A 19,702-nucleotide genomic window follows, 5' to 3' on the forward strand; every position below is an offset into this window, starting at 1 on the left:
CCTCTATGTAAGAGGAAAAAGACAAAATCCAGCTGGGAGCTTTCACCTTTTAAATATTACAGTGCTGCAATGCGATACTAACACCAGCGGCAAATTACAGACACATAAAAGCTCATTATTTAAAAGGAAATACAGCATGAGCACAGTCTGATTCTGATTCTCTATGCATTTTATTTTTACCGCATTAGTGTGGTGCTATATAAATAGAAACATAAAGTGCTCTTCAAATTAATTGAATCGTAATTCAAGCTAAATGATAATTTCTTACACTCTAAATTTTCCACATGATTAAGAAAATGCATAATTTCATTTGATATCTTCTTTTCATGTGTAAAAATATATAAAAGCAAAAACAAACAGTGATGATTTCTGTCTTTTAGATGCAAACGTTCTTTGGAATATAACAGATCTGTGTTTCTGTATGTTTGAAAATAAGAGAAAATGGAGAAATAGATGTTTGCACATGTTTTTCTCCTCCGCACATTCCCATGCGTTCCCTCTATTTATGCACCAAACACAAATTCACATCACAACATTCAGCCGCACTCTTAAAGTCCACTCGGCGTACCTCTGCCATCCACGTGCAATTTCTAATGAATACATTTTTTTCTCTCTCCCCCTCCGTCTGTCTCTGCCGGTTTTAGGCCACAATCATTTGTCATTTCAGGAGCCCCCTTTTTATACATTTGCTGTGGAGAAACGCTCCATTATCCGAGCTGACGATCTCCTCTCCTGTCTAGAGTGTCTGCACGAAACAGACCAGCAGGGGATTCGCACGCACACAAAAACACATTACAGTCCAAACGACACACACATATCTCCAGCTGAAAGCGAGAGCTGACAGATTTAAGGACGGCTGCTCTGAAGCCAAACGGACAGAAACGCTTCTTTCACGTCAAGCCAAATAATTTATTTTTTTTACGCGAGCGGCAAAAGGTGCTGATGTTGATTTATTCCACAAGCCAATAAAAACCTATGTTAATTCCCTATATAGTGCATTGTGGGACAAATGAGGGCAGTATAATGGAGTGTGATTAATCACATTACAGAGACATGGTGTGGTGACATGGCTACACACACACACAGGTTATAATTCTGAGTCATAACTGTCAGCAGTCTAGTGGATCATATTGAGTTACAGGACTGACTAGCTTCAACAGGCCACTCCATATTAAAATAATGCTCAAATTAGCAAGGAAATTAATTGTGACAGAGGCATATTTTTTGTGTCACATCAAATTAATTCCCTGGTTTTTATTTATGAAATATGAGCACTCCAGCAACCTAACCTATGCTTTTATTAAATGGTGCGTCTTTTGTATCCTGAAACCGTTTTTGCAGCAGACGACCGGCAGCCAAGGGAAACACAGCAGCGCGTTCTGTGTTTTCTGTCGCCACAAATAACAATCTAACACAAATCTGACAGACAATCACCGCAGCTACAATTTGGATCTAAAGCTCTAATCACATCTAAAAAAAATTTAAGTCAGCATCAAATTTTTTGTGCTCAATTTTTTTAAATTAAAACCAGGATTTTTAAAAGATTCAGTGTGAACACTATGCTTGTTTTAATGTGGTCCACATCCCAGTCTGGCTCACGGCTCAGAAGCAGCATCTCAGCACAGCACTGCAGAGAGGAGCAGAGCGCAGGGGACGAGTGAAGTCTAGTGCTGTGATGCCATCTATTGGAGCCTCGGCTGCCTCCATAGCAGGAAGAGCCTGAGAGGAGAGTTTCTTCAAAGGAAAAATCACAGCCACAGATTTTCCCTGAGAAAAACATGCTGCAAAGCTCCGTACTGTTCAAAAGAAAAGGAGGATTATGGATGTGTGATGGGTAAATTTAACCTTACAGATTAAAGGTGAGTAAATAAAACTGATGGCATCTCTTGAATAGCTAAATAAAAAATGACTAGTGTGTATATATATATATACGCAAAATCTGTGGCAACCATAGGAAGATAACGTGGATGAAATTGTTGATTATATCTGTGATATTTGAATTTATTCTGTGCAAAATATTAAGAAATAAATCACTGCATGTTGTTGAAGCAGCGTTGATATTAAAGAGTTGCACTAGAGGCAGTTTACAGACGCTAAAACACAAATAGTCAAAATTGAAGCAAAAGAAATGGGACTGGAATGAAATGAAAACACCCAACTGCCATTCAAGTCCTTCAAGTCCTTCAAAAACAACTATTTTACTATATCATTCAAATGCCAGTCAGTACAAATTGATCTCTGGGTTTGTGGGGCAGGATTATGAGACACCGTAGAATTCTGTATTACATAAGAAAAAAGAAAGGATTTTACTCCCTGGACATAAAAGAGGTTTGTTAAATTCTGCTCTCAGCCACAAGAAGGTGAAATCCAACGCTATAAATGGCTCACAGATTTCAAATATAGCTACATAGGCCCACCTGTCAATACACCTTTACACCTAATCTGGAAGATTTGACTCTATACAACCAAACACTACAATTTGATGTCATTGCTTTTAAGTTTTTAAAATATGCCGGTATGTGATATTTTCCGCCTAAATATCTTGAGTATATTCTGCACAGTTGTCTTGCAAAATCTGTAGCAACAAAATAATTAATCTAATTTATTGTCTTTACATTCATTCTCTTAAAGTGAGCAAGTTTAATGTCAGCGTGAGAATGAGAAGAAAAATGGAGTAAACAGCATTAAAATCTCCTCCAGTCAGCAAGTTGAAATGTTCTGAGGCAGCGTACTGAACCCTGAATGTAGTATTAGTGTGTGAGTGTGTATTTGTATACCACAAGCACTGCATGGATGTGTGAACCAGTAGTATAAAGTGCTTTGAGGGGGGAATAAGAGCAGAAAGGCGTCATATCCATTTACCATTTAATGAAAGTCTTCACCTAAACTATAAGCTGCTAAGACACACATTAAAGCCCACGCACCAATTAGAGGTTAGCACGACTGAACTAAGCCCTTTATAAAATAATTAATTTACACAGATATCACTGAGTAATTATATGAATAAACAAACAAGTACAAAGAGAGTGGCATTGACTACTGGAATTATAAACTATTCTTTTTCCGTGTCCATGTTTGGGATAATCAGATACTGTATCTTGTATTAAATACGACAATTGTGCCAAATATAGATAAAAATACATACAAATACAATAAGAACATATTTCACTGTCTCACAAATGATCCACCTACATAGTGCCGCTGCTGATCTAGAGCTTTATGAGAAGGTTTTTCTGTTTGTAGGTAACGTGCAACATTCTTCCAGATGTTATACTTGTTTGTATTTGAGTGCACATACAAGAACAATATATGAATATCTTGTTTGCACTGTTGTGTGGGTGGTGTACATTTCCAGCATGAACTGCAGAGTGGTATGTATATTAGAGATCCAGGATCCAGTCCGGGGCTATAAGACCTGTGTGTTGTACGAGTGTGATTAAGTTCCTCTGTGTGCTGGAGATAATGAAAACGATCCTCTTGTTCTCCCTCTCTCTCACTATCTTTCCTCCTCGGTGTTTCCCTCGCTCCCTCGTCTCTCTATTCCCTTTGGCTTTACTGCAGGGGGCACTGATAGCACACAGCTGATACACACACATACCGCACACAACAATGTGCACAACAATGTGCACACCAGACAAACAAATATTCACACAAAATCTTGCCATAAGAGAAAGTGAGGTGCAAATGTTAGATGGATTTTAAAATGGTGACTGTAGAAATATAATGTTAAATATAAAATTAAATTATAATAAAAGCTTGATCTGGTTTCTATCTACACTTTTCCGCCACATTTTTGCATTTCTGCTTCATCTAAATTTCCTGCAAAACATGTCACAGAAAAATAACAGGTGATCTTCTGTGTTTTGTTGAAAAGCTCCAGAATTGAAAAAGAAATATTGAATAGATTTCAGATCTAAGATGTTTGTGAGTGAAATCAGATAAAAACCTGTTTCTAACAAGCACAACAGAGGTAAATGAGATGCAACCTGCTCCCTGAGTTGTGTTCATGTTCTTTGAAGGATAAAATCCACAAGTAGGTCACAAATTCTCACAATTGAAGCTCTCGGTACTGGACAGAATGTTTCAGCATTGAACTTGTGCAAATACAAGCTTTGTTTAAAAGACCCACTTGCTGCCATTTCTCCAGGATCCTTATATGACAGATTTACTGAACAACTAAATTTGTGGACTTATAAAATAGAGTGAAATCAAGAATTCATCATAGTGCTTTTATTTTAAAGAGAATTTCAAATGAAATATCTATATAATATTTTAACCTTTCAACTTTATTGAAATTAGACAATAAAATGTCACATTTACAACATATCTATGTTATTGAAATCCTGAATTATCTCTGGTCTTAAATCATAGCAAATAACAGCAAGTTGGTATAGTTATTTAAATTAGTCCATCATGTAGTCTTGTATCATCGTTAATCAATGCAAGGCAACTTGTGAATTTCTTCAATAAAGAAGCTTGAGTCAGTTCCTCCCTCTGCTCACTCTTGACTTTACCGTTGTACAAATTCCTTCCACGTCTACAAAGATATTTTGTTCATCAAGATATTTATCGAAGCTACATTCCTCAAATGTTTTGCCAAAGTTTTCTGAATAGCTGCCGTGTGTTCAGGACCATGGACAGCTGCTAATGGTGTGATGATAGTTTCCCTAATCAAATTCCTGGATCCGCCCCCTGATCTGGATCTGTCTCAAAATGTAATTGCTTCTTCCCTTCTTCCCAAACCACATCCTTACACAAAGTTCTATAGTAATCCATTGTGTTGTTGTTGTGTTACGTTTCTTACAAACAGGGAAACAAACGCAGATGAAAACATAACCTCCTTTGTGGAGGTAATACGCTTTGGAATGCAGTATATATTCCTGTATACTATGAATATAAATACAAGTGATAGACACACATCTATAGCTCTCAATGGTTAGAGAAATAACACCCTCCTTTATAAAGAGCATGAGTAGTCATTGAATTGATTGATGATTATGAAAATAAATAAAATACATAAAATTCTGACCTTTACAGTTACCATATTCAAAACAAACTGTTAGATGTTCACCATCGCAGTCATCAAAGCAACAAATAGAGAAAAGTAAAGTTCAGGGACTTGGCTCCACTTACGGATTATGTTTATTTTTCCATATCTGCATGTAATTTGTGAATTTGCATGAAAAACATGTTTTCTCTGCATGAATGTGTATCTGCTGTCTTAATGTGATCATGTGGTTTGAAATTGAATCTCAGTTGGTTTGTTTTGTTCCACTACAGTGCTTCAAAATTCCACTCTGTCCGCTGTGGCTTAAATGAGCTACAACGACAACTGTGGCAGATAAAGGATTTAAAGGGTTGTACTGTATATCTATTCATATATCTGCTCCTACAGGTGCAAATAATGTCAATTTGTGTGTGCACACACACCACTTGTCTGTGGCGTCCCAGCTCAAGGCTAAACGCTGAATAGCACACATGAGGCTTCCATCATCAAGCCTCACTGCTAGCCAATAGAAACGCGACTGCACCGACCTTGCTGCAAGGCCGCTGTGCTCTGTGAGGCCCCTTGAAAACCTCCACATCCTCATGGAGTGTGCTTCATAACGTGCTCCACGAAAAGGACCTGCGACGCTGGAAATCATTTGTGGAATCGATAAAAAGGGAAACATTGTTTTCTGTGTTAGTGTGAATTAATATCAATTAAAGCTCAGTTCAAGAGGGAAACATGTTCATTTTGATCATCAGATTTGGACTGTCAAATTTAAATGTGTCAAGCACATTTCCTGTTTGCAGGAAATAATATACTTAATATCATAATACTTATATTAAAAAAAAGTCTTTCAGATGGTTTTAATACAAAATACACAGCAACTACTAACTACAGGTTACATCTACAGATCTGATTTGGATTTTAATTGGTGAGGTCACAGAAAAAACTTGAGTTTGATCTTCTGTTTCCAAAACGTAATTCCTGTGAAACACCAACACACATAAACCTTAACGGCCTTTTTATAAGCTGCTTCTCTAAAGTCAATTCTTCCACAATAATGCTAGTAACAGTTTGTGTACTGTTGACTTGTAAAAGTGCTCTGTAGGAAACATCTCGACACATTTACAGGTTCATGTGAATAAGGTGTAAAAAAACCTACACTTATGTGCCAATGTCCATTGAATAAGAAATTGTGATTTCATACAGTCCTTCCATTATTCTATCCATCTTTTGACAAAAGGACATGAAGAGGAAACGGAGGCAATAATAGGACAGAACGTACTGACAAAAACTTAAGATGACTAAAGCACCTTCAGCAATTGAAACCACAATTTGTTCCTCTTGGGGCCTTGTTAAATCTCCCAGTGGTCCACCTCTGTGCGGCGAGCCAGTGTTTGAAGCTCACTTGTGTACTGCGTGAGGGGTGACGGCCGCAGACTGCGATGCCACTGGGTCCATCTGATAATTGACTGCCAAATAAAGGGCTGTTCCTCTCTGGAGTCCTCTCTGACACCCACATCAATCTGTCTTCACTTAGAGGAGGCTTAGCCCGGCCCTTCACCCTCCCTCCACGCTGCCATTCATCCATCCACCACTTCATCCCTCTCACCCCTCCCTCTTTCCAATTATCCATCCATCTATCTATCTATCTATCTATTGGCCCTGACCATTTATCCCTCAGCCTCGCTCCCTCCTTCGCTCTATCCCATCAACACCACTTCTCTTGACGTGCTAACAGCTGTTTGACAGTAATGGCTCTAAAAGCAGAGCAGGGTGCCAGTCGATGGTTGTGTGTGTGCAGATGTATGTGTGTGGGTGTGTGTGCAGCTGTGTGCGTCTTTGCAAGTGTGTATAGAAGATAGACAAGAAGCCTTGAGTCCTCAAGAGGCTTTCACACACACACACACTGCCATCAATGACACACATTTTCGAATCAATAATTTGTGTTGGTCTATTCAAGCTCACAGATAGCATTTCATTGCAAAACCTACTTCGAGGTAGAAATGGTGGAAAATACACTCATATAAAGAGGTAAAAAAATATTTATATTTATTTAATTAAACATGTTTTGCTGGGCTACTTGTGCAATAACACTCAGATGAAGGACTGGAGCTGAAAAACTGAAATGCATGACGCGTGTGTAGAAGCAGTTTTTTGGTCCATTTTATACACAGCCACAATTACCAGCAGTTTGTGTATTTGTATGTATTTGTATGTATACATGAGTGTGTGTGTGTGTGGGTGTGTGAGTGTGTGTGTGTGTGTGTGTGTGTATGCTCACAGTCATTTGTCCCTCCCCTCCCTACTGTGTATTGTGGAACTGTCAGCTTGCTGTTTGATGGATGGCAGACGATTACAAGAGGCCTCATCCTCTGGCTCATCATCTGCACCATTAGTTATAGATCCACAGACACACACATACACACACACCTGCTGCTGCTTATCCAACCAGTATCTTCAAGGCAGCACACACACACACACACAATCAAGTTTTCCAGTTTTAGCTTGACCTGTGTCAGCTTTCATTTATTTTTTCTGTTTGAGGCAAATTTCAGACCACAAAATTTCGAAGGGGACGAGTTTCTCAACCCAGGAGTTTCCAGAGGTTTCCATAGGACTGAATCCAGCTAACTTGCATATGGACACAGAGCCATGTTTAAACCACATACTGTGTATGAGGACATAGATGCTGTTTTGTCAACACCAACGAGTGACAGATGCTGTTTAAGACGTTGGAAATTAACTGGAGATCAAATCAGTTTCTGGAAGTTATTAAATATCCCTGATCATCCTGAGAGCATAAATCTTTCCACTTAGTACCTTTAACTTTAATCGCGCCCTCTCCTCTCACCTCTCTACTTTATCAGCATGTGACAAAGTTTGATTGCAGATCGACACCTGGAGATGGGAGCTGCAGCAACCCGGGGTATCTAACCAAGTGGTTTAACACCTCCACTGTCCCTCGTTCCTCTCTGTCCACTAATGCAGCTCTTAACACTCTCAGCGCCCCTCGCTATAACCCTCATTAGCTTATCAGGACAAGACAAAAGGGAATATTAACACTGCCTAGGCAGCTCAGGGGCCAAGCTGAGGTGTCACATCTCGATAGCAGGACTCCATATCCTCGTCCACTTTTACAACTCCTTAAGCCTCTCATTGCCTTATCGTCTTAAGACAATACCCCTGCTACACTTCTACCACGAGAGTCAGTGTATTTACTGAGGTTCCCAATGGTCAGCCATACGGCACCTGACACTGAAATGCATGATGGCCGAACTTCACCTCCACCCCTCTGTTTCCTCATTACCTTATCTCCAGGAGACAAGGCAGAGCGGAGGTAGCTTTAGTTAGCTTAAGGTCTGACTGATTGACTTTGCTAGCTTTTGGATTAGCTGTGCAGCTAACGTGGCTCCTGCAGGCCAAGGTGAGGGCTGCCTTAATGCAGCAGCTTTGGGGCTGAAAGCTGCCTAATTTCAGCTTCTATCGCCGTTAGCAGGGCTTCAGGAGGCTTCGCTGGAGGCACAGTGAGTGGCTGCTAAGACAAAGTAGCGAGAGGTTAATCCCCGCAGTGGAGGAGTCAGAGGGTATTAGTGGATATTTAAATGAAGGGACCAATTCACACCTGTTTCTTCAATGTGGCTGAACATAGATTATTTCTACAGCAGGTTTTCAAAGTCGCATACGCAAGCGCACACATTTGAGCGCAGCACACGTTTGAATTAAATTAGGATGCAACTGTGGGATTATGACAGAGGCGAAATATACATTTTAGCTTCAAGAGAAACAAGCTCTACTTAGATCGGAAGGAAATTTTAGTTTGATGGTGCGTTTCAGTGGTTTGGTTGCAACACGATGAAGTGGCAGCACGTATTTCAAGGCCATCTACCAGTGTGTTTCTAATGTGCTGTTTAAATTAAGATTAAATCTAAGAAATAGGGGAGTTAGGTTGAACAGAGACAGGTTCAGGTCCAAACCAGGCCCTTTATTGCAAGTCTTTCCCAAGTAACCCTAACCTATCAAACCATTAATGCCCTAAAGACTATCTTATTGAGAAATTAGGCAAATTTCCTGATTACATGGTTTACATTTATTCACCCCAAAGACTTTTTCAGTTCCTCATAAGCAAAGGAAGAAGAAACACCTGTGCACTGTCTATTTCACAGTGTATCAGATGTATGATACCAGAAGGTCTTTAAATTATGTTTTTCTTGTGTATAAGTGCTGGTGATTCTTCTTCTTTACTGATCTTTGCTCACGTCTGCTCCATACACACACACCTGTCAAAGAAAAGTCAGGTGTGCAAGAAGCTTTGTTTTACTCCATATGAAAAAATCTAAGTTTAATATCGGTTGATATTTTACTCAGTAACTACCGACAGAAATTCCAGCTCAGACCTGATTTTATGATCAAACATTTTGTATGTCAGTACACGGCGACTCATAATACACAGGTGTTCTCACTCGCACTGTTTTGTTTATGTCGTCAAACACCTGCATGTGTGACAAGTGCCGATTTTATTACAGGTCTCATTGGGAGTACCCTGGCATTACTGTCAGTCCTGAAGAAAAAGCAGCAGTTATGGCTTTTGATGGTCTCAGTGTGTTGTATTTATGCAGCGACACAACAGAAACAGAAAGACGTATCAAAGAATGTGATCGGTGCTGAATTTGCTGTTGAAACAAATCTTAGAGAAGGAGGAGGAAAAAAAACTGTTTTCTTTCTGTTAAGGTTTTGGTAACATAAGAGGTGACGTTTCAAAAATTTCTTTCACCCAAAACACACATCGGCGCCCAATTAGTACAAACATGCATGTGCCAACATTAGAGAAATCCCCTTTTTCTTAATATTTTAGTTAAACCTCCTTCACTCAGCTGTTCACAATCAGACTCCTCGTGTGGAGTAACCGGGGGAGTCGGGGTTCAGAGGTTAAGTACAGAAGCTGTCCAAATCAGTAGGTCAGCCAGTTGACGGAGGAAATGATGGGCTTAATGACTGGCTGCTGCTGCAAATGACTGCCTGTTCGCAGCTAGCTGGGTGGAAGAGGAGCCCGACTGACAGATGAACACACACGCGCGCGCATGCAGGTGCACTCACACACATCAACAGATTACAGATGAATTCAGACGTCTGTCTCTCCTGTTCGATGAGCTGTAATTGCTGGCAAGACCCTACCATCTAGTCCTGAGCGCCGGAGGTCCCGCCCACTACTTTAACAGCCCATTAGCAGTTATTAGAGGGTCCTCAGGGAGCTGCACGGGTCACAACACACTGCTAACCGAGCAGAGATTAATGACCTATGAGATTTAATAGAGGCAATACTAGCACGATTAAATAAAAATCAATGTTTGACACTAAAAAAAGATGTAGAAATATAACAAGAACGAGCTGGAAATAAAAGATACTATATTTTTATTTACCTAAAGTCATGCTTACTGATCCCAGTACAACATGAATGTCTATATAAAAAGGCTTTATTGCAACTATACAGGTTTAGAATATATTTGTAAATGCAGCTTCTGCTAGTTTATAACTCCCTGACCGATCTTGAGCAAAAATACACTCTATATGCATAAAGATATAAACCCAGGAGTCGTCTAAGAGAAGATGTCAGCTGACCTCAAGTAGCAGGATGAATGGCTTTTAGTTAATGTTTATTTGTATTTCATCTTTCATTTTGATCTTACGTTACGTTATTTTAATTGATTATACTTCTTATTGTGCTATATAAACACCAAAACATCTGTTCCCTCATACGGATACATAAGAGGAGTTTAATATACTTTAAACAAAACAAGATTTCCACACACTAGTCTTGAATTCAAGACATTTAGTGAATTAGTAAATCAAACAATTGGTTGTATTAAAGAAGTCTCACTCAGTAAAAGGTCTGCAAGGACCTAGATGTAGTCTGATGTGCTGAATCTATAATTGTTTTGAATTACAACGAAGTTCTAAAGTAACACAAACATTTTTTAACTTACGTTTTAAGTTCTTAAATAAAGACATGGAAACTGGTAGATTTGGAGATCAGCCTAAAATGAAGATATTGAAAGGCTTGTAATATTATGGTAGCTTAAGGTGTGTAATTTGAAGATATCAACCTGTAAAAATCCAGTGTGCTCCCATCTTTAGTCTCTCTGAGACACACACACGCACACGCGCACACGCACACACACACACACACACACACACACACACACACACACACACACACACACACACACACACACACACACACACACACACACACACACACACACACACACACACACACACACACACACACCTGGCCCGGGATGTGAGAGGTTGAGCGGTGTGTTGGCAACAATCAAAGCAGTGATGCATGCTGTGTGACTAAGTGACTGTAACCCTCCAGACAGACTGACTCTGCCTGTATGTGGCACCAACAAGATAGCTCATTACCCATTCTGTTCCAATTGAATTTTAACCAGAGTATTTGTTGCGGTGCAAATTCTGTCATTTCAATATGCCAACAGAGAATTCAGCTCATTTGAATCTGGCTCACTTGTTTATTGTTCCCTGAATAATAAAAAAAAAAAAAGCAGGTGGAGGAAATGAGGGGAATATAACTGACGGTGTGATGAACTCTTCAGTCGAACACATGGATCAGTTCTCCCCCATCTGTAGGCTATGTAACAATAATTCAAATTGATTCAAATATTTATAGGCTTGGGCCAAGTGTCTGAAATTCAATGAATGGGTTAACAAAGTAAAAAATAAAATAAGTAAGCTCATATAAGCATTTTCTAAATTGGCATTTTACCACAAGAATGCTGTTTCCTCCAGTCTCATCATTTCATGTTATTATTCTGTGAGTTCTCCGTTATGTGTTGTCATGTTTTTCCCATGTCTAAGAACCACAGGGAAAATCATGACACATCTTTACAAAAAATAAGTTATTAAGCAAAGGAACGGTTGCTATGGTTACACACAGTTTCATACTGTAGCTTGCACGTTGATATAGAAAAGTGGTTGAACTGTTGATCAGCGTTTACAGGAAATACAAAATATCACTCCCTGTTTTATTTAATCCTCATATAATAGACCATCAACTGTTTATTCTATAGTGAGTAAAGTGCATTTAAGATTTTGGATGTGCACCACTCGTACATTTATCATCACTAAGTGTAAAAGAGTAAACTACCCACCATGGATATTGTGGGTAGTTTTGAGGACGATATAAAATGCACACATTTCGAGTTGAAACCATTTAGGTGAAAGAAAAATAATCAAATATTTTCAGCAAAAACTAGCAGAAAAACAATGAAATGAAATTGAAAGAAAGATTGTATTAATTCTCATTGCATCAGGACACTTCGCTGTGGATCATCACTTAGATGCTGAGCTGCTCATCTACTTTGTGTAACTGAAACAGTCCTTCAGTGATGACATCATCTTCAGTTGCACCCTGAACCTGCTCTACATGTAAAAATCTAGAATCCCAACATTCACAACAAACGTCAGGATGTAATATCTCCACCAATCCTCCCTCTGAACAACCACAGAATAACCATCATCTGATGATTCCATACCTTCCAGTCTTAATGCAGCGATTCATGACTTAGAGAATTGTTGGTAAATATTGATTTTACTGTATAGTAAAGTTCTGCTTATGGTGAAGTTACTCTGCAACAACTTCAGTCTTTGATGTTCATTCAAGGTGTGACTTCATGATACCATGTTGCTATTGGCCTGCACCACACTTAGGTGATTTTCTCCACATCACAGAAGATTTCTCAGTGTTGTATCACCAGTAACATTCAATATCAGGGCATCAAGAAGTATTCATTTGATTTGCCGTCTTTGTTTTTTTTTTAAGTTTTGAAAATTAATCCAATTTCCAAAATATCTAAATTCAAGAAAATCTAAACTGATAATACAAGATATGACGAGAGTTTCTTGAAGTGCAGGAACGGGTTTGAAGTTACAAACACAACACAGCAAGAGATGCATCATAAAGATAAACTCTCACACACACACACACACATATATACAGCACATAGATAAAAAAGCATCCACCTTAATATATTTAGATCCAGGCACGTATCCTGGCACATGAGATATACGTTGAGTCAGGGTGCAGAAGCAATAGCTGAGACAACTACTAAGTAACAGGAGAGAGAAATAGTGTGAAAGTGATACAGACACTGTGGAGTACAATGAAATGTATGTGCGCAGGAAGCAGAGGACAGAAACAGTACATCTCTGATATCTATGATAGAAAATGTCATAACTCACCACTCTGTGTAGCGGTGGAAGAGACCTCAGGTAACAGACCATGCACTGTGATCCAGGGACTAGTCTGCAGGCCAGACACAAACACACCCCCCATCAAAACACACTTTATCGACATGATGTCAAAACTAACTTCAGGGATGACTGCCACTGATTTACAACATCAGAACTGAATCTAACGTAACTGACAATTCCTGGTTAAACCTGTCAGTGTCTCAAACATGTCACTCGTCTGAAACCATCTCAGGTGAGTGGACTAAATGTGTCACAGTGTCTGTGATTCATATTAAATTACTCTTATTCTGAGGCGACAAGTCAGTTGACTAAGTTTAAATGCACAATTGGTAATTTACAGTTATTTCAAATGCTCTGACCTGTAATAATCCACAGCAGCAGCCTGCCCAGGTGTCACTCAGGTAATAATCCCTGCAGGTAAATGCTGAGTGTCCTTCCGTGATCAGGTGCTCTACTCCGAGTCGTCACAGAGGAACAGAAGGAAGAAAACAGTCAGCAAAAAAATCCTCTTCGTGCTCCGCGTAATCCGTCAGCACAATGATCCTTGCAAAATGTTTCTTCTCCTCCTCCTCCTCCTCCTCCCCGGCACCTTCATCTCTCCTTCAGACACGCTGCGGAGGTGTGACACCTCTGAATGGAGGGCCGACCGGACGCACCTGCAACAGGACAACAGGTAACAGGAGATCAGCAGTCTTCAGTGCAGGTGAAACCATTCTTTCATCCTTCTCCTCAGCATCGATAAGTCTGTCTGTTCCTTGGAGTGTCTCTGCCAAGAGTAGCCGGGCACAGCCGTCCTGTTTTGCCGCTCTTTGCCAAACACACAAACACACACACATACACAGAGGAGAGTGTTGTGTTTTTTTTTTTTTCAGCAGCCAAGCTAACCCTGAGCCGGGGCCCGGTCTGCCTTTGAGATGCTCTCTAGCCCACAAACACAAGACGGCTTTCATTATCTTGCCCGTCGCAGCGCAAGGCCTAGCTTCTAAAAGCTACTGATTTCTTTCTTCCCTTAGCCCCCTGCACAAAGGGAGGGCATTTTGTAAATTACTTGCTCGTTTCAGACCAACAAAAGGTACTTTCATTGAACCCTCCTCCCCCCCCACTGCTCTGCCTCTATCCTCCCGCCATTTGATTTTGCTCAAATTTGATTACAAGGCTTGAAAAAGGAGGGGAAGAAAGGAGAAGAGGAAATAAGAAAGCCCCACAGATGGCGTGTTCATTCAGTGCTGTGAATGGCTTTATATGGGCTGCCTTTATACATGTGGCAATCCAAAGACGCTTCAGCCGCTCCGCTAAAAAAAGAACTTGACAAAATTATTGGTTTGGCGGCTTTCTTACACGAGTGACACGGGGAACTCTGAGAAAGAAAAGCCTGCCTCCTCTTTCTCCCTTTCTTTCACTCTCTTTGTCTCTGCACCTCACTCTCTCTCCGGGTCGTACACCTTGATCAAAACAGACTAAATGAGGCGCCTGATTGCGAAATAAAGAGATTGTTTGCTCGCATGCATGTGTGTGTTTGCATGTTTTGTCGCATTAATAACTGCCTGCCCTGGGTCACATTCCAGAAATATCAAAGTAGCATATCAGAAGTATACACAGGAAGGGAATTCATAAAATGAGATGTGCTATGAGCATTAGATTTGATAAAACACACACACACACACACACACAGTGCATACACCTACTCAGCTTAAATCAAACAGCTCAGACTGAACTTGAAAACATAAGCCAACAGTGTTCTGTTCTCTCACAGGCTATAATCCTGTTTCCACAATGGACCACTCACTCTGCACTTGTTTTCCTCAGAAGGATAATTATAGGTCTGTAGACACACACACACACACCCACACACACATACAGCTCTGTTACTTTCATTCTAACACACACAGCAGAGTGTATATTCCAATGCAGAGTGAACCATGACTTCTTATCCCATTACCAAATCATCACACCGACGGCCACTCTGGTCAAAGGAACTAATGGATACAGGGGTCGGTTAATTCCTGGATCCACTGACCACACGCCGCAGTTCAGGTCATAGGCTGTGTTATTCCATCAGTGGGATAAAACGGTTGCCATCACTGAGGTTATAGCCACACAAAACACCTGGACATCTTTCACAGGCAGAAAGGAAATCATTGTCAGGGCTCACATTGTACCGTCTGGTTCTCGTTCTCTCCGATATGAATAAGATCTGATTCACACGCCGAGTAGCGACTGAACCGTCGGGGACTGTGACAGCGAGTGAAAGAGCAGAGTCTCAGCGTGGGTACAGGTCTGACCTAAAGAATAAGTTCAACTATCATCATCATGTCACACAGAAAGACGACAGAGGTCTACAGCCAAGCAAGCAGCTCAGTGAGGCTGCATTTCAGGAGATCAGTGATTTGAGCTCGATGATAATGTCAACATGCTGTCAATGCTAAATATAATGTTTACCATGTTTACCATCTTAATAAAGCACTTTAGAATGACAGCATTAGCCCTAAACACAAAGTATGGCAGAGGCAGATAGGAAGGTCATGTTATTAAAGTTTGTAGATGTATTCGTCATAAACCAAAGAACATTCATCCATTATCTATTCTGCTTATCCTTTGAGGGTCGCTGGGGTGGGGGGGGGCAATCCCAGCTTGGGTGACATGTGCAGGCTGCAATAAACAAGTGTTTGAGGATGTTTTGGTCTGAGAGTTTCTGTTAAATCTCTGTGTGGGGCTAGAGTTAAAGTCTTGGGTTACTAAACATAATAAAATCATCTTGGTGTCACAGATATCTGTATAGAATTTCACGTCAATCTATCCCATAGTTAGATATATTTCGTTTAAAGTGTTGGAGCAAATGCAGGACACCTCAAAATGTAGGAGTGGTCCTGAGGTTCAAGTGGTCACAGTTTTACCAGACTGTGTCACTCTGGGGTCATATTCTACTCTTTGGTTATGTGCTCGGATTCGGGTGAATTGTTTTCATGATCGTGCTTTAGAGTCACTTTAGATTGCTCATGTAAAAAACCTGAAAGCATCAATTGCTGAGCGTGACTATTCTTAAGTTCCTAATAGAATAATACTTGCATTATTTGAGGTATTAAAAGCGAGTATGCATCTCTAAATCTTGAGGGATACAAAGAATGCAGTTTTTTAAAACAAGAGGTAGAATTCATAGCAGCAGAAGTGAAAATATCATGACTTTTAGTCTCTTGTATAATTCAAGCTCTCAGCACCTCCCAGTGTGCAACTTCTCTTTTAGTACATTGTACCTGTATGACAAGTGGCCAGTTTGTGAGGTTTTCAGCTTTGAGTCTCTCAGCAAATATCAAAATAACCCTGATGACGTTTTCAGCGTTATTTTTAAACTTTAAAGTATTTTTATAAATAAAACAGAAAGGCATAGTCAAGATTTAAGATTAGTAAAACTATATATTTCTTTTTAAATAAGAGTTTATGTCCACATTGCAGCTGAAGGTTTACGCATTGCAAATTTAGACCATTGGACAACACTAAATAAAAATAGCTTGTTTAAAAAAAAGACAGACAAATACCTTCTCGTCCGGAAAATTATTTTAGTTCCACCCAAGCCATAGGTTGAACGATACAACCAAAACCAACTTACGCTGACACACACACACACACACACACACACACACACACACACACACACACACACACTTACTTCACGCACCAGATATAAAGCTGTAAAACGCTGACAGGACAGAGCAGCAGCTCCCTCAGCTTCCATATCTAGCACTTTAGATATATTAGTACTAGCAGCCATCATCACCAGTCGACCTACATTACATTTTCCTGCCGACCTGTCTGACTGAGGCTCACCACAGAGGACTGCCAACACACTTTCCCAGAGATGCTGGTTTTTCTTTTTTTTGTAAATGAGGACAATTTCATACTGTGATTACTGATGAGGGCAGAGATTCCCTCAGTGGTCAGAGAACATTCATAATCAGCAGTTGAAGTCCATCCAGGAAGCTGAAGTAATTATTGTCTCAAGATAAAAACGGAAAGCAGGGGAGATTTTTTTTTTAAAGGGGGAAAATAAACTAGAGATAGAAATGACCTTAATATTATTTCTCTCTCCGGGTATTTCCAATAAGAGTATTCCATCGGAGGGTTGATAAAAGGATTATGCAGCCAGCTTTATGCGGCTGGAGTCAAATCTGTATATGGAAGGAGAGCTGTTTGATTGAATAATTCTTGTTTCCTTTCTGCCAAGCAAGCAGTCCTCTTTGGGAAAAGTAGAAAATCAGCATTATGACAGATTTGTACATGTGCTCCGTCTGTCTGTAGACGTCAGTCTGCCTAGACTGTATGTCTGACCACCACCCTGTCCGCCCGTCTGTCTGGAGGTTTGACTGCTTGCACGTCTGTCAGAGGAGATGTTGAAACACTCTGGTGTCCAACAGAATAAACATGAATTCTGTATTTTCAGGGAACTCACTACATCTAAAGAAGGTCTTGTTACATAATTTCACAAGACAATATTTTTAGACACTGATGCTTCTTCTGGACATTGTCTAACCTGGTACATTCAAGAGAACATGCACAAGAGCCTAAAATTATTTCTGTATTTGTAAAATTCTGAATCCCTGATGTCCCAGTGTAATTCAACATCCAAATCTTGTGCACAAGATTTAAAAACATACACTAATTCTGCAGTTTTTAAGACAGTACTGCACCATATTCAGAAACGTGTCTGTGTTATTTAGCCTAGTTTCATTGATATAAACATGTGGTTAAGTTTAAGTTAATTAAAAAAGCATCTTTCCCTAAAACACAACACAAACATCAAACAACCGCCAAAGTGACCAGAGTGGAATCAAACTCCCCCCAAAATGATCAGTTTCATTCATTCAACAGCAAAACCTTACTTCATTACTTGATGATCACTCTTTACCATAAAATTGTCCTTGAAGTAACTTTGCAGTCAGTCCAACATTATGGAGCGAGAACGTCATGCAGGCCCAAAAGTTCCCTTCGATTCAATTATACACTCGTGTCCATGATTGTTTCCATAAAGATTGCCATCATTTCTTGAGAAATTTACGAAAAAATGTAAAAAAACAGCATTGAAAACATGAGCTCCTTAAAGATAAACTCACACTTACTTGGTGAAGCTGATCATTCAATTGTGTCAAGTGTCTTTGAATGAGAACCCACTTCAAACTAACTAAATATCAACCCCTTTTGGACACAAGTAATAGGATTTGTTGTTTATACTTCACACCATCTACACATATTGATTGTTCTAAAATTGCACTTTTGGTACCAGTTAAAAATATTCAACCTTAAGCTTAAATTTGTTTAAGAAAACAGTTTGTGTGACTAATGGGAGATTTGAGGGTAAACAATCACCCAACAGTCACTACCACATTGGGACTGGTCAGCTGGTCTTTGGCAACTGAGCAAAAAGCTAATTCCAGGTATGAATGAATTTTTATTTAAACAGCATTATACGCTTGCTGTTATCGGGCATCATCAGCAGTCGGTGCATGCTGCCGTTTAGCCTTTTGACCTCTGAGTTTAGTTATCATAACAGGGTTGTGACCTCACGACCTGTAGTCATTACAGCAGTCTCCTCCAATCAGCCCCCCCAAAGCTCTGATAAAGCCCTCAGGGACAAAACAGGCTGCTGGAATAGAGGTGACATTAGATTTATGTGTGTGTGTGTGTGTGTGTGTGTGTGTGTGTGTGTGTGTGTGTGTGTGTGTGTGTGTGTGTGTGTGTGTGTGTGTGTGTAATGTGCATGCATGCCGCTCTGTTGTGGTTCTATACTTATGAGGACCAACACATATATTTTGGTTCTATTCACCTCTTGAGGGGCTTAGTTTGGGATTAGCACTTTGGTTTAGGGTTCAGATAAGAATGAAGATGAAGCACAGGTTTGGAATGAGGTTAAAATGAGGATAGCTTAGGGTTTGAACTTGGGTTTAGGTTAAACAGTTAATATAACAGCTGACAGACTGAGAGTGGAGAGTAGGAGGGTTTGGGATTGACAAAGTTAGAGTTAATGCAAGATGTCTTCCAGCGGATACATTTTTTTATTATGAATTGATTCCCTGACTTTCTCTAATAGGCTCAAACATATCAGCAGGACACTAAGTACAAGTTTTGAACCTACTGTTCTATCAAAGTGGATCAGTTGTGTACTTGAAATTAAATCTGACAGTGAGTCTCAAGTGTGTGCATCTTGTTAGGACTGTAGCCTGCTCTGTAATGAGCCTTGTTTTTGTGGTTTTCCATGTGCTTGATAATTAACTATACTTGCCACTAAAAGACCAAGACAGAAAATAGTCTTGTAATTCAAAATTCTGAAAATATAAATCGGTTTTCAACTACATCAAAAACATCAAAAAATTGGCTGTGCAGTGGCACTCTGCTGAGTTTCGACCCTTTTAAATTGTTGTACTGAAAACACTGTTGTGGATAAATGTG

The 19,702-nt window shown here is 39.8% G+C and overlaps 1 long non-coding RNA gene across 2 annotated transcripts; it reads right to left on the reverse strand.

Annotated features, from left to right (window-relative positions):
* Positions 1–1,480: 1,480 nt before the first annotated feature.
* On the reverse strand, positions 1,481–14,205 carry LOC117760127. Of its 2 annotated transcripts, XR_004613618.1 has the most exons (4): positions 13,624–14,205; positions 13,253–13,316; positions 5,536–5,634; positions 1,481–1,734 (listed from the first exon to the last, which is right to left on the reverse strand). It is a non-coding gene; the product is annotated as an uncharacterized LOC117760127 (long non-coding RNA). The 2 variants fall into 2 exon arrangements; XR_004613617.1 differs by lacking the exons at positions 1,481–1,734; positions 5,536–5,634 and adding an exon at positions 12,336–12,447.
* Positions 14,206–19,702: the final 5,497 nt, after the last annotated feature.

This window comes from Hippoglossus hippoglossus, chromosome 4 (genome assembly GCF_009819705.1).
Source record: "Hippoglossus hippoglossus isolate fHipHip1 chromosome 4, fHipHip1.pri, whole genome shotgun sequence".
In the NCBI taxonomy this organism is placed as follows: Eukaryota; Metazoa; Chordata; class Actinopteri; order Pleuronectiformes; family Pleuronectidae; genus Hippoglossus; species Hippoglossus hippoglossus.